The sequence below is a fragment of the Aethalodelphis obliquidens genome, unplaced genomic scaffold (genome assembly GCF_003676395.1).
Source record: "Aethalodelphis obliquidens isolate GAN/ISIS:26980383/991018 unplaced genomic scaffold, ASM367639v1 scaffold39, whole genome shotgun sequence".
Lineage (NCBI taxonomy): Eukaryota > Metazoa > Chordata > Mammalia > Artiodactyla > Delphinidae > Aethalodelphis > Aethalodelphis obliquidens.
Window position 1 is genome coordinate 8,186,269 of NW_020837983.1, and position 15,536 is coordinate 8,201,804.

Genomic DNA, 15,536 nt, shown 5'->3' on the forward strand with positions numbered 1-15,536 from the left:
GTTTTCCTTATATTGTGGTCCTCTTCTCTTTGATAGAGTCTCATTTTAATCTGCCCTCTAGGAAGGATTCTAATGTGCAACAAAAGCAAAACAAAAAGTTCTAATATTTACAAGGAACAAATGAATGCTTAGGGCCAAAGTCTATATTTGAGGCTATTCATGAATGTGAGGCCTGGGTCAAATGACTGCCCCTCCCCGCCCACCCCCCACCCCCGCCGCAGCCTCCTTCTGTTCCACAGTAGACCCCCTGCAGAGACAGAGAAGTGAGCTGAACCCAGCATAGCTACCAAGGTGTAAGTAATTTAAACAGTTGTGGATTCTAACTCATGAGTTCTGAGATACTACACACCCTTGTTCTTGTCAGCTTGTATGAGTGCCCACCTGAGAACAAGAAATCATACTTTTTCTGAATAAGGTTCTCTACATTAAGCCAGTAGCAGGGCCTCTGGCAGAAAAGGCAAATTTGGGCTTTCCCCAGCAGCCTTTATTATTATCAACTTGCATTCCCCCTAAAGGTAACTGGGAAACTAAGCCATTGTTTTTTCTTACTTGATATTTCTGGATCCTGAACTCGCTTTTGCTGCTGCTTTTTTTTTTTTTTTTCCAGCAGACCTGAAGGTCATTCCACGAGGTGAACAACTCACTGACCTATTTGACGGTGGCTGCAGGCATGCTTTGTACAGAAATTTCCTCTTCTGAAGACTTCTGATAGAACTCCCTGGGGAGAAACATCCATCTTACTCGGCATACACCAGAGTCACTGAAATCTGTTACTACTACATTACAATTCACTAAAATTTGTAAGGATTTCCGAATTACTATTGTTTTCCTGGTTAAATTACTGGATCATACTGGTGTCTTGAAATAAGGCAACACATTTAAACTGTAAGTTTCCATAAACTGTAACTTCATTTCCCCAGCTCCTAGGGGATTTTCACTGGCCCAGACTCAGGAAGGATTTTCATTGGTGGGATCCAGGACTTCAGAGACCAAACATTTCCTGAAGACTTTCCTCTACTTTCTGACTTCCACCTACCTCCTCCCAAAGACATACAAAGAAACTATTTCTGATCAGTGCAGGCGGCCAAGAGTGCCCAGTGGGCCTAAGGTGCAGCGTGAGGGAACATGAATCCAAGATTCTTTCCCGCCATTAGGATACCACTGAGTTGCCCGATGGCTTGAGTATGTTGACCCCTTGCCTTATGGCTAGGATTTTAATTACCCACCTGGAGCTTTCCTGAAAAATTGATTTTGTACAAGGTTTTTACTCATATTCCAGAAACCAACTCTATCATCAAATAGGAGTGACGACGGTTCAGAGTAAAGGCAGCCAAGAGGACTTAAATGATCAGATTCTGGCACCAGACGTTTTGAAACTTGCTAGTTCTGCGGCCTCTACCCCACAGCTTGTTAAAACCTGAACTGAGTGGTTGGGTTAATGGTTTGGGGTTAGAATTCTGGAGCAATTATTAGATGTCCTAGCCTGTTGTAACGACCCCACTCACCCCCAGCTGCCCAGGAGCAGGGAGAGCTGGTAGAGTGGCATTCCCCAGCCCTTTCCCTGCCACTGACCAATCCTGGCTTTCGCATCCCTCCAAAGTTCCCTTGGAGACCTCTCAGGGCACGTTCCCCCGCTTCACAAAATTGCAAACATCTTTGCCCATAATTTCAAAAGTCTTGCCTGGACTAGACTTTCTCTGCTCCTTCAGGGTAGGAACCTTGTTTCCTTTCCGTCCTGGCATCCTTAGTCCCGTCCCCACCCAGGGGCCTGGTTTCTGGCCAGTGGACGCTCTGTTAATATGAACTGGCACCGGTGTTCTGGGTACTGCCAAGACAGCTCCTGGCACTTGTCACCAGTTAGCCCAGTTCTCAACACTTTCTTCTTCATCACCGTCATCGATGGTCTCCTCCTGTAGATCATGACCCCCAGTTCAGGAAACAGGACCCCCGTCATGCCTTTCTCCCTCCAGGAGATGCTCTCCTCCGCTCCCCAGCCCACTCCCCTCCGCCAAGAGCCCAAAGCTCCTTGTTTTTCTGAGCCTGCGTGCGGCTCCAGACCCCCGGGGTCCGATCCCCGCCTGGGCTTGGGGACGGACCGCGCAGAGCGAGGTGGCAGCAGGCAGGGCGTGCGGCCAGGGTGCCCAGCTCCCGGGGCTGCCTGCAGGGTGGGGCGGTCCTCGCGGCCTATCCCTCTCCGCTCCTGCCCCATCCTCAAACAGTACACCCCTCCTCCCGCCGGCCCTCTCCCCACCCTCCGCGGCGCCGCCTCCCCCGCCGCCTGCCGGCGCTGGCCCAGAGCCGCCCAGGCAGCCAGCGAGCGAGCGGAGCGCTCTGGGATGGGACTCGGAGGAAGCGGCGAAAGAGGAGACAGCGGCAGCACCTCGGCTTCTTCCTCGGCTCCCACGAGCGATTCCCGAGGAGAGCCGTGGCTCTCGGAGCGGCGAGGAGGCCAGCGACGAAGACCCGGGACCTGTCTCGCTTCCCAGGCGCCGGCGGTGGCTGCAGGTGAGCGGGGCGCGCTCTCCCCGGGGCCCTGCCTGGCCCCGCAGCCCCGAGGCGCAGACAGACAGACGGACAGACAGAGCTTGGGCACCCACGCACGCGGGCGCGCGCAAAGGCCCGCGCCCCGGCCCGTGCGGCCCCGCGCGGCCCCTCCCGTCGGACGCCCCCTCCCGCCCTGGGCCCCTGGCTCCCGACCCCTCGGGGCAGAGGGCGAGAGGGAGGGCGGCGCTGCGGGACCCCCCGGCCGGGGCCAGTTGGGCCGCCCTGGCCGGGCGAGCTCCGCGAGCTCCCTGAGCCCGGCGCAGCGCGTGGCAGCCACCCCGCACCGCCCCATGGGGGCGCTGTGCCCCGCCGCGGGGCCACCCAGACCTGGCCTCCACCGACCCCGGGAAAGGGAGACTTGTTGAGCGGGGATGCAGTGTGATTGCTGGCCAGCTGGCCAGCGGATCGATTCCGACTCCCCGCCTCTGTCGGCTGTTATTTTAATGCCCGTGTCATCTGCATTTTGTTCTTGGTTCTCTAGGACAGCTAAAGCTCCAGCTTCCCTACATTGCGGGGAAAGGAAAGAAAGGGGAGGGCGTTTTGTGGTAGTTGCTAGAAACCCCGAGGGCAGTTTGGAGAGAGGACAGAAAAATGGGGACCCTCTCTCGTTAACGTCTCCTGGACTGGACGCACAGGAAGGTGCACAGGAAGGTAGCTCCTCGGGAACACATACTCCCGCCCGGAACAAACCCAGTTGACCAAGTCCCAAATCGTCATAAATGGGCTGCATCTGCACCAAGTGCATTTAATTGGTTTCCCGCTGCGGGGGTGGGGGAGGGGTGGGGGAGGGGTATGGTCAAGACCAGAGACTCTGGGGTTCGCTTGCTTAGGTTCAGACCCCGGCTGTGAGTGAAGCTTACAGGTTGGCAACTTCGGGGTTACCCAACTGCTCTATGCCTCACTTTCTTCATCTGTCCAATGGGGTTGATAATACCTACAGGGTTGTGAGGATTGAATTCAAGTCGTTAGAACAGTTCCAGGCATTTTAAGATTGGTGATTAGTTACATCACCTGTCTCTCCAGAAAAGCAAGGCGTTCCTACAAGCAGTCACTTCCTCTCCAAATCAGGAAGGTGGGCCCTCTGTGGGTACGTGAGGGTGGCGGGTGATCTACATGTATTTAACTGGAGTTTTCCATTCAGGAGTGCATTCTACACGGTTCTCCCTGCCTGTTTCTCCCAGCCTCAGAAAACCATATTGCTGTTCCAGGATGGGTTTATGGTCTGGAAAGTTTCCTCTCAGCCCCTGAAGCTTGGTCCCTTAGAACCCCCTGTTGAGAATGCAGGTAGATATCTGTTGGGTCTTCACCTTCTGTTTTCCTATCTGCCCAAACTTTTAGTCCTGCCAGTAGAATTCAGTCAGACCTCTGTGTTGCCAGGCTTCTCTTTCCTACAAATTCCGGGCTCAGGAGTCCAGGCCCTGGCAAGCTGGAGGCACTGAGGCCTGAGCTCACTGGCTGGAGGTGCCGTACCAGAGTCCACTTCTCAGACACCCTCAGATGGCTGTCATGCTCTAAGCTCTTACCGGCATCACCATATATCTCTGTTTAGCAAGAGGTAGTTGAAATGAGGCCCAAGATTTAAAGCAAAGGAAATAGAAGATTGCTCCTTGAAAGGTAGATGAGGAATAAGAGGATCACTGAAGGTTCTGCAGAGAAATCCCACAGTTTTCCTAGAATCAGCTCTGCCTGGGGCGAAGAGGGAGTGCCAGTGTAAACGCTGGCCTGCAGGGTGTTGGGTGTGAGGCTGGGTGGGAGGTGAGAAGGGACATGCTGGGACTCAGGGGTGAGCAGCTGCGTTTGAGACCAGCCAAGTGAGCCAGAGCCTCGAATGCTATCCCTGGGACGGGACTGGCTCCCCTCTGGTTTTTAGCATGTGTGTTTAAGAGAGCCCTTTCCTGGGACTCCCTGTCTTTAGGGAGGCTCAGGAGGGCACCCCTGTGTAATGTACATGTGGGGATAAGTCAGGAGGGTCAGAGGAAGAGGGAGCCGAAGTGCCAAAGAGAGAGTGGAGGCTGTCATTGCTGCTGCTAGTAAACAGTGCCAGGGAGGCTCTTCCAAGGGACCAGTTGCCACTTGGAGCTCTAGCCGTGAGGTCGTCTTTGAACCCTGCCAGGTGGCTCGTTAGACAGCCACCACTGCCTTACCTGGTAGGACCCTGAAAGGGACTCAGAGAGAAAGGCAGGGCTGGGCTCTATCCCAGAGGCCTCGGCTGTTATCAGTAATTGGTGGTAATGATGCTGACAGTGATGAGAGGTTGTGGGAGTACGACCCTGATCTTGGCACCTGAGGGACCTGGGTTCCAGTTTCAGCCCTGCCACTCATTACCTGCAAGGATTTTGGAACGTTACTTAGACTCCCTGCCTCAGTTTTCTCATCTGTAAATGGAAATAGAATTGTTGGGAGAATTAAATTAGTTAACACACATGAAGTGCTTAGTATAATGCCTAGCTCAGAGTAAGTGCTCAATATTTATTACCTATACTTATTATTATCTGAGCCTCAGTTATATCATCCATCAAATGGGGACGATACGATCTATGTCATAGTGTTGTTATAAGGGTTAAATGAGATCATTAATGTGAATTAATCTGCCAGTGCTTGGAGTGAGTTGATTGAAAATAAGATTTTTACCGAACTGTCTGTATGTGAAGTCAGTGGCTGAGCAGGTGGGCTAGCTAACATTTTTCGAAAGTTCTTTTTAGAGTATTTATTGTCAGGGAAAACTTTACTGTTGGAGACCGTGGCTCCATCCCCATTGGAATACCCCACTGCTATTTTAGGTTATTGTACTAGTTTCTTATTGCTGCTGTAACAAATGACTGCAAACTTAGTGCTTAAAGCAACACAAACTTATTGTCCCTCAGTTCTGGAGGTCAGAAGTCTGAAATAGGTCTCACCGGGCTAACATCAAGGTGTCGACAAGCTATGTTCCTTCTGGAGGCTCTAGGGGGAAAGCTGTTCCCTTGCCTTTTCTGGCTTCTGAAAGGTGCCTATGTTTCTTGTCTCCTGGTCTTTTCCATCTTCAAAGCATAGCAGCTTCCAGTTCTTCTCTCCCTTCCCCCTTCTCCCCCCTTCCTCTCTCTTTTATAAAGACCCTTGTGATTACGTTGGGCCCACTTGAATGATCCAGGCTAATTTCTCCTTCTCAATATCCTTAGCTTAATCACATCTGCAAAGTCCCTTTTTCCACAAAGGTAACATATTCACAGATTCCGGGATGATTAGGTCATAGACATCTTTGGGGGCATTATGCTGCCTAATAAACAGTTATTATTAGAGAAAATGATGTAACGCAAAGGATTTTTTTTAAAGATTTATTTATTATTTATTTCTTTATTTTTGGCTGCGTCGGGTCTTAGTTGCGGCACGTGGGATCTTTGTTGAGGCATGCGGGATCTTTCCTTGTGGGTGCAGGCTTCTCTCTAGTTGTGGCACGTGGGTTTTCTCTCTCTAGTGGTGGCATGCAGGCTCCAGGGTGCGTGGGCTCTGTAGTTGTGGCATGCGAGCTCAGTAGTTGTGGCACGCGGGCTTAGTTGCCCCACGGCATGTGGGATCTTAGTTCCCTGACCAGGGATCGAACCTGCATCCTCTTGCAATGGAAGGCGGACTCTTTACCACTGGACCACCAGGGAAATCCCAATCAAAGGATTTTATCTCACTTCTGTTGAGGGCTTATCCTTGCACCTTCCCAGTTAGGTGAGTTTGTTTTCACTTGTCTTAAAGATGAGAAGCTCAAGACCACAGAGGTCAAGGCTATAGGTCAAATCTTTTGTGAGCCCTGGGTTGCTTCAAACTCAGTTCTGAAGTTGCTACTTTCACAGTTTCTCCCTTTCTTTGACAAACTCTCAACTTTTAACACTAGCCCCTCAGAATGGTCTCCTTTTCCCCATCAACAGTGTTTGCTGATTTTTTCTAGCTCCTTCTCCTTCTCCATTTCCATTGAAATACAAAGAATGCCCCCATCCCCAAGATCTCCTCTAATAAAATTACCACCTCTCTGAAATTTCCAGACAGTGTGTGTATTAGTTTCCCACTGCTGCTGTAATAAGTTACCACAAACTTAGTGACATAAAACAAGTTTATTGGAAGCAACCTATACATCTATCCACAGATGAATGGATAAAGAAGATGTGGTATATATGTACAATGGAATATTACCTAGCTATAAAAAAGAATGACATAATGCCATTTTCAGCATCATGGATAGACCTAGACATTATCATATTAAGTCAGACAGAGAAAGACAAATATCGTATGATATCACTTACATGTGGAATCTCAAAAAATGATACAAATGAACTGATTTACAAAACAGAAATAACAGAAAATAAACTTATGGTTGCCAAAGGGGATAGTGGGTGAGGGGGGAGAGATAAATTAGGAGTTTGGGGTTAACATATACACGCTACTAAACAACTACTAGACAACAAGGACCTACTGTGTAGCACAGGGAACTATACTCGATATTTCATAATAACCTATAATGGAAAAGAATCTGAAAGAGAGTATATATATTATATATAATATATATATGTATAACTGAATCACTTTGCTATGCACTTGAAACTAACACAACATTGTAAACTATACTTCAGTTTTTAAAAAGTTTATTATCTTATGTTTCTGGAAGTCAAAAGTCTGAAATGGTTCTTACTGGGTGAATTGTTCCTTCTGGAGGCTTTAAGGGAGAATCCATTTCCTTGCCTTTTTCAGCTTCTAGAATCTTCCCTCATTGCTTGGCTTGTCGCCTCCTTCCATCTTCAAAGCCAGCAACGTCAGGCTGAGTCCTTCTCATGCTGCCTCACTCTTCTGTTTTTAAGGACCCTGGTGATTGCGTTGGGCTCACCTGGGTAATTCAGGGTGCTCTCACTATTTTTTGCTATTTTTTAATTGAAGTATAGTTGATGTAGGGTATCTCCCTATTTTTAAAGTCAGCTGATTAGCAACTGTAATTCCCCTTTGCTGTGTAATGTAACATATCCACAGATTCTGGGGATTAGGACATGGACATCTTTGGAGGGACATTATTTTGCCCACCCCAGGGCTTGAGAAGGAGTTCCAGGTCAGGACCAGCTGTGTACCCTCATTCTTATTAACACCTCTTCCAGAATGTGCACAATAGCCCTCTCAAGAGAGGACACCCATTAGCCTCTCTCTAAAATCTCTGCTGCAGCTCACATCTCTCCCTGAATCCCTTTGTCCATGGCATGATCAGAGAGCAAGGGTGGCAGGAGTAGTACTGCACACTTCACTTGTTAAGTAAAATTTTAATCAAAAGAACATATAAAAAGATGCACAAACCATAAGGGAACAGTACAATGGATCTGTTGCAAAATGAACACTCTTATGTGACCATCTCCCAGATCGGCACCCCAGAAGCCCCACTTTGTGCCCACAATTACCCAATTAATTATCACCTCCCCCTGAAGGTAACTGCTCTTCTAACTTCGTTTGCCTGTTTTTTAAGTCAACTTTTTACTGAAGCATACATATAGAAAGGTGCACGAATCTGGCGTGTAGCTGGATTATTTTTCATGAACCTGCAGTCAGCATACTGAGTAATCAGCAGAGCATTCCCAGTACCCCACAATCCCCCCCTCACGCCTCCTTCTGTGCACTGACACCTCAAGTGTAACCACTGTCCCGATTCCTAAGATCGTAGATTCATTTTGTCCATTTTTGAATTTAATTTTGTTCAGTATTATGTTTGTAAGTTTATGATGATATTGCGCCAAGCGGTAATTCACTCATTTCTATGGTTGTATAATAGCCCATTATATGCCTCCACCACAGTGTATCTGTTCTCTTGTTAAGGTTGTTTCCATTCACAGTTCAATTTGAAAGGGAGTGATTCCCTCCCTGTATCTCCGTTGTCCTAAACTCAATCCAACCAGCGGTGAGTGAGAGACGTTGTATGGAGCTAACGGGCTGGAATGGAGGGTTAATGTGTGTGTGTGTGTGTGTGTGTGTGTGTGTGTGTGTGTGTGTTGGTGGAATGGATGGGGGTGTTTCTGAGGTTAGCATTGTAAGACAGGGCCAGATTATGGGACTTTGAGTGCTAAGCTAAGGAATCTGGATTTTTTTTTTTTTTTTGCGGTACGCGGGCCTCTCACTGTTGCGGCCTCTCCCGTTGCGGAGCACAGGCTCCGGACGCGCAGGCTCAGCGGCCATGGCTCACGGGCCCAGCAGCTCCGCGGCATGTGGGGTCTTCCCGGACCGCGGCACGAACCCGCGTCCCCTGCATCTGCAGGCGGACTCTCAACCACTGCGCCACCAGGGAAGCCCAGGAATCTGGATTTTATCGGCTTGGTATGTAGAAGTCACTGATAGTTTTTGAGCAGGCGCATGATAAGCATGATATTATGTTGGGAAGATTGAATTCAGCTAGTGCCAGATGGCGTCAATAGGAGAGACTTAGAAACAGTCAGTTAATTAGGATTATGATCAACTCCAAGTTATACAAAAAACAGAAATGACAGTGACCTGAAGAAGGAAGTTTATTTCTGTCTAGAAGCCTGGAGGCAGCGTGTCCAAAGTGAGCATGGGGTCGGGGACCCACAGTTTTGTGCCCTGTCACTTCTACCATGCAGCATGACTTCCATTTTCATGGTGCCTCGTGGTTCAAAATGACCGGTGGGTTTCCAGCCAGGATGTGCTCATTCCAGCCAGCAGGAAGGAAAAAGCAAGGCGGTCATTCCCCCACCCCTCCTTTAAGGACACTTCTCTGAAGTTGTACTCGCCGCATCCACTTCCATCCCCCCTAACCCCCATGCAGTCACCTGATAGGGAAGAAGGGAAGACTGGGCATCTTGGTGTTTTTCCAGCCCCATTATGTGTCCAGTTAAAAAGTGAGGGTTCTATTACTAAAGAAGGAGGGGAGGATATTGGGGGGCAACCAGTAGTGTCTGCCAGGACCTTTGTAGTCTCTCCAATATGAATAAGGGGCAAGCCTAGGGCTGTGACCTTGGTATGGATGGAAAAGGGAGAAGGCATGCGAGACCTCATGTGGTAGAACATGGTGCTTGATTGAATGGAAGGGAGGAAAGATAAGGTAGGAATGACCATATATTCCAAAATATGAAGTGAGGGGTTTTTTTTCCCCAAAAAATGATTCCTTGGAAAAGAGGAAATTGCTGTATATGTGAGTCCTTGCAAAGTCTCTCAGAGTATGTGGAACTCTTTGAAATATGTTGAACAAAGTACTACTGGGGGAAGACACGTTAGCTTGAAATGTCCTCAATCAGTGTGCTAATTTTGAATACATGTAGAAGTCAATGACCAAAACAGTAAAAGAAAAATCAACTCAAATTTAGTCATTATTCCTCTGGGCACAGTTTCACAATTGCAAGGGCTGGATGACACTGGATATGATACTTTAAGAGCAGCACAGTGAATGAGTAAGTTGCAGAGATGGTGAATTTATGCCTCCAGGACATATTAAAAAACCCAACAACTGTCCTCATGTTACATAAGTGGGAACTGGTGGTCTGAGATAAAATTTCCAGTGACAGCATCATATATAGATTCAGAAAGTGCTGTCTCTCAGACAACCTAGAAGTAAAGATGTCAGAAAACAAAAACATCTTTAGCGTCGATGAAATACTGATGTTAGAGAGGCAAGCATTTGAAAACTGTTTTATGACATGAGAGAAAACACTGTTTTCTGAAACATTTTTAATGAATAAAGCATTATTTCTCAGTGAATATATATTTTGTAATTTCAAATGTTTTGAATATGCATGTATAAGTAAATGGATACTTTAATTATTATAACTAGATATTTGATATTTCATCTATATCATTTAAAAATTATGTATTCAAGGCCAAGGAATCTGGGGCAGAGGTTCCTTCCATCATAGGAGAGAGCCATTGGGGTTGCCGGCGTTAAGGCAAACAGAGTATGTAGACGAAGACCTGGGCTCGGCCTTGGCAGTTGTCAGGTGCAGAACTAGGGCCAATTTGATTCAACATTTATTGATCTTTTGTTGATCAATAAATGTGTTTATTCAACATTTACCTATTTTCTAAAACTTTAGTTATGAAATTCAGCATCTAGCACGTGGGTGTGGTTTCAAGGAACAGTTCAGAGTCTAGGCAGGGAGACAGATATGGAAACAAGAAAAAGAAACACAGTGCTAGGGAATTCCCTGGTAGTCCAGTGGCTGGGACTCCGTGCTTTCACTGCGGTGGCGTGGGTTCGATCCCTGGTCAGGGAACTAAAATCCCACGAGCTGCACAGCGCGGCCAAAAAACAAAAACAAACAAACAAAAACCCAGTGCTAGAGCAGACAACAAACCCGTTGTCAGGGGTGCGTAGAAAAGTCAATCCTTGCTGGGAAAATCGGAGAACATCTTGGGGGGGGGTGACATATGACTTGAGCCTTTAGGAATGAATGCGTTTTTGAATAATACAGAAGGTAGACCAGGCCAAGGCACCAGCATGGATGAAGGCACCCGGCTAGGACAAGAATCTGAATTCTTTTGGCACCGGTAGAGGGGCTGGGGTGCACGTGGGACTGCTATGGTTGTAGGGCGGGCAGTGGTCTGTCATGGAGGGCCTTGAACATGAATGTTACGTAGTAAGGCCATAGGTGGGTTCTGAGCACGGAAGGGGCAGGACCCAAGGCAGGAAGAGCAGTTCCAAAGCTTCTGGAGAAGTCTGGGTGAGAAATAGAGAGACTGGAGCATTGCTGCAGTGGCGGGAACCATCAGGAGGGCTGGAGCAGGGGCGGGAAAGCCAGGGCTTGTCCACCCATGAATGTGATGGTGACGCAAGGGACACATGGAAGCTGAGGCCGAGGTTTCCAGTCCGGGTACCAGAGCAGATGGAGTTACCTTGACCATGAAAGGACTTGAGTCTGTACCTGTAAAGGCCGGGCTGGCAAGCAGGCCTTGACCACTGGGTGAAAGTCACAGAAAGCCAATGTCAGGTTGACATCTAAATGTCAACATCTAAATGGAGGTTGGGCTCCGTTTGCCGGCCCTGTGGGAGCTGGGGATTCTGGTCTGAGGTGGGAGACAGGAAGGAAGGCCTCTGGGGCTGCTGCGGCCCCAGCCCTGTGTGACTGGTTCTCATTGAACACAGAGTAGTTAGTATGCACACTTGGTGTGCCAATGGAGTGGACTTTGAGGGACAAAACTCTTAAATATGATGTCTAAGAACTTTCAGAATTGGAGAGGGGACTCAAAATCTCCTTTTTGGGTTTTTTTTTTTTTTTTTTTTGCGGTACGCGGGCCTCTCACTGTTGTGGCCTCTCCCATTGCGGAGCACAGGCTCCCGACGCGCAGGTTCAGCGGCCATGGCTCACGGGCCCAGCCACTCCGCGGCATGTGGGATCTTCCCAGACCGGGGCACGAACCCGTGTCCCCTGCATCGGCAGGCGGACTCTCAACCACTGCGCCACCAGGGAAGCCCTCAAAATCTCTTTTTTAGCAAGTAGGCTGGCTGCCTGAGAGGTGGCGGGGGTAGACTCTTGGCTTTGTCACTTAACTAGCTCTGAGACCTTGGAGAGTGTCTTTCTATCTGCGGCCGCCGGTGTTCCTCCCATGAAATTGGAACCTCGTCTACCTCACAGAATGACTGTAGGGCCAAATGAGATAACAATATACAAGCGCCCAGCTCACTGCCTGGCCCATAGTAGGCACTTAGAAAATATTAGTGCTTTAGCTCCTTTGTCTTCTTGTGCGGGGGCAGGAAGAGGGTGTCATGCCCATCTTCCTCAGGGGAGCAGCGTTGTCCTGTCCTGGGCCCCTGTCCTGGGCCTGTGGTCTGGTTTAGGCTGAGGAACGCTGCTTCCAGACCACGCCTCTCATTTCATGGCTGACTCGTTAAAGCCCAGAGAGTTCAGTCACCTAACCGAGGTCGCAGCGTGTTGTGACAGAGCCAGGCCTCTCCTCTCCAGGCCCAGGGCACGTAGTGTTGGCTCCGATGGGACGCTACGCCATCTGTCGATTTACTTGAAACAGTGATGCCTAGAACAATCCCCTCCTCTCTCTCTGCCCCGCCCTCTTGGTAAAGCTAAATGAAAAGACTCATTGTCTCATGGAGAGGAGAAGAATTGCTAGAACAAAAGTCAAAGCTGTTTAATTGTTTTAAAAAATATTCTTTCCATGCCCCCAAATGCTTCATGGAATCTGTTCTGATTGAATTAACCTCTATTTCTCAGCACAACAATGCTTCTCATATGCCCATATGTGAAAGGAACTGTTTCTCAAACATCATTTTGTTTTCCAGTTGGAACTGGATCTGGCTCCTGTTCTTCAAATGCTAGCAGCTGTAAATGCCTCCCTGAGAAACAGTGATTAATGTGGGCTACGTGTACTGACTTATTTTTTCTTGTTTCACTGCCATTGCATTTTTTAAAAAAAAGCCTGCCTTGTCTGATATGAATATTGCCATGCTGGTTTTATGTTGACTTGTATACAGTATCCTTTTCCCCATTCTTTTAGTTTCTATTAAACAGCTTTTTAGAAGTCCAACTTAAAACAATCAAATTCATCACTTTGAAGTGTATAATTTGATGGGTTCTGACAAATGTATAGAGCCATGTAACCTCCACCATAATCATGATGTGAACATTTCTGCCACCCCTGAAATTTCCCTCCTGCCCCTTTGTAGCTGACCCTCTTTTCCCATCCCACCCCCTGGAACCATTGATCTTTCTGTCACAGAGTTTTGCCCTTTGTTGAATGTCATATAAATAGAATTGTTCAGTATGTATTCTTTTTGTGTCTGGCAGCTTTCACTCAGCCTAATTATTTTGAGATTCACCCATTACATCATTCCTTTAACTGCTGAGTAGTAGTCCATTGTATAAATTGTGGATGTACCACAATTTATTTATCTGTCGGTTAATATATGGACATTTGCATTGTTCCCAGTTTTCAGCTTTTACAAAGAAAGCTTCTGTGAGCATCTGAGTATAAGTCTGTGTGTGGGTGTGTTTTTATATCTTCTGGGTAAATATCTAGGTTGCTGGTTTGCCCAGTTTGCCCAGGACTGAGTTTTCTGGGATGAAGAACTTTCAGTGCAAAAACACAGGCAATTCTAGGCAAACCAGACCAGTTGGTCACCCTGTGCTGTCTCATTCGGGAAGTGTATGTTTAACTGAATGAGAAACTGCTAAATTGTTTCCCTAAGTGGCTACACCATTTTGCATTCTTACCAGCAATGTATTAGGATTCCAGTTTTCCACATCTTCGCCAACACTTGGTTATATCTGTCTTTTTAATTTTTGTTATTCTAGTGGATTTGTCATGGAATGTCATTGTGATTTTTTTTTTTTTTTTGTGGTACGCTGGCCTCTCACTGTTGTGGCCTCTCCCGTTGCGGAGCACAGGCTCCGGACGCGCAGGCTCAGCGGCCATGGCTCACTGGCCCAGCCGCTCCACGGCATGTGGGATCTTCCCGGACTGGGGCACGAACCCGTGTCCCCTGCATTGGCAGGCGGACTCTCAACCACTGTGCCACCAGGGAAGCCCCATTGTGATTTTTAATTTGCATTTTTCTAATGACTAAGAATGTTGAACATCTTCACATACGTTTATTTGTTATCTGAATGTCTTCTTTGGCAATATGAGTGTTCAAATATTTTGCACATTTTCAAGTAGGTTGTTTGTCTTTGTGTTGAGTTATAAGAGCTTATGTCTGGAGATAAATGATATATCAGATAATGTTTTGTAAATCTTTTCTACCAGACTGTGGCTTGCTGTGCCATTGCATTTTGAAAAAAGAACATTCGGGCTTCCCTGGTGGTGCAGTGGTTGAGAGTCCACCTGCCGATGCAGGGGACACGGGTTCGTGCCGCGGTCTGGGAAGATCCCACATGCCGCGGAGCGGCAGGGCCCGTGAACCATGGCCACTGAGCCTGCGCGTCCGGAGCCTGTGCTCCGCAATGGGAGAGGCCACAACAGTGAGAGGCCCGCATACCACAAACATAAAAAAAATTAAAAAAAGAAAAAAAAAAAAAAAAAAAGAATATTTAAGAAAAATATTTTATTGAAGTACAGTTGATTTACAATGTTGTGTTAATTTATACTGTACACAAAGTGATTCAGTTATACATATACATACATTCTTTTTCATATTCTTTTCCATTATGGTTTATCACAGGATATTGTATATAGTTCCCGTGCTATAGTAGGACCTTGTTGTTTATCCATTCTATATATAATAGTTTACATCTGCTAATTCCAAACTCCCAATCCATCCCTCCTCTCCCTCGGTAACCACAAGTCTATTCTCTATGTCTGTGAGTCTGTTTCTGTTTTGTAGATAAGTTCATTTGTGTCATATCTTAAATTCCACATATAAGTGGTATCATATGGTATTTGTCTTTCTCTTTCTGACTTACTTCACTTAGTATGATAATCTCTAGGTCCATCCATGTTGCTGCAAGTGGCATTATTTCATTCTGAAAAAGAGAGTTTTAAATACTTTTAGATACTAACATGTATTTTTAAATTATGGATTTGTGTGTCATTGTTTTAGTAGAGTAGTCATAAGTAAGCATCAGAGTTAATATAAGGTACATTAAATGGCTCAATATGACAAAAATTAGCAGTGTGTACTTTATATTAATTGGTTTGATTGCATAATGATGATAATAATAATAAGTAGCTATTGCTTCTTGAGCACTTACTATGTGCCAGGCAGTGTTCTATGTGCTTTACATATATATGAGCTGATATAATTCATGCAATGACCAGGTTTCTTCATTATCCCCAGTTTAAAGATGAGGAAACTGAGGCAGAGAGAGGGAAAGTAACCTTCTCAGGGTTAGACAGCTAGAAGTGTTTATTTCTGTTTATTTTTTAACTCCCTATCCCTCATCTATCTTCAGGGCCTTTTGGTTGGCCATGGTAACTTGAAAATGCAAACACTTCTTGAAATCCACAGTAAACCCAAGCCACATGATGTGGTATTTGTTTTTTGAAAATGATAATTATCCACCACATCGTGCTCTAAATGTTTGGATTTAATTGCAGATGTG

The 15,536-nt window shown here is 46.8% G+C and overlaps 1 protein-coding gene across 3 annotated transcripts in view; it reads left to right on the forward strand.

Annotated features, from left to right (window-relative positions):
• Nucleotides 1-2,364: 2,364 nt before the first annotated feature.
• MATN2 (matrilin 2) overlaps nt 2,365-15,536 on the forward strand; it is a 155,251-nt gene continuing 142,079 nt past the window's right edge. For 2 of the 3 annotated variants that reach the window (XM_027131480.1, XM_027131482.1), the window contains exon 1: nt 2,366-2,505. The gene's annotated coding sequence lies outside the window, so the exon portion shown is untranslated. Of the gene's footprint in view, nt 2,506-15,536 lie in introns of all 3 variants that reach the window. The other variant, XM_027131481.1, reaches the window with a different exon arrangement.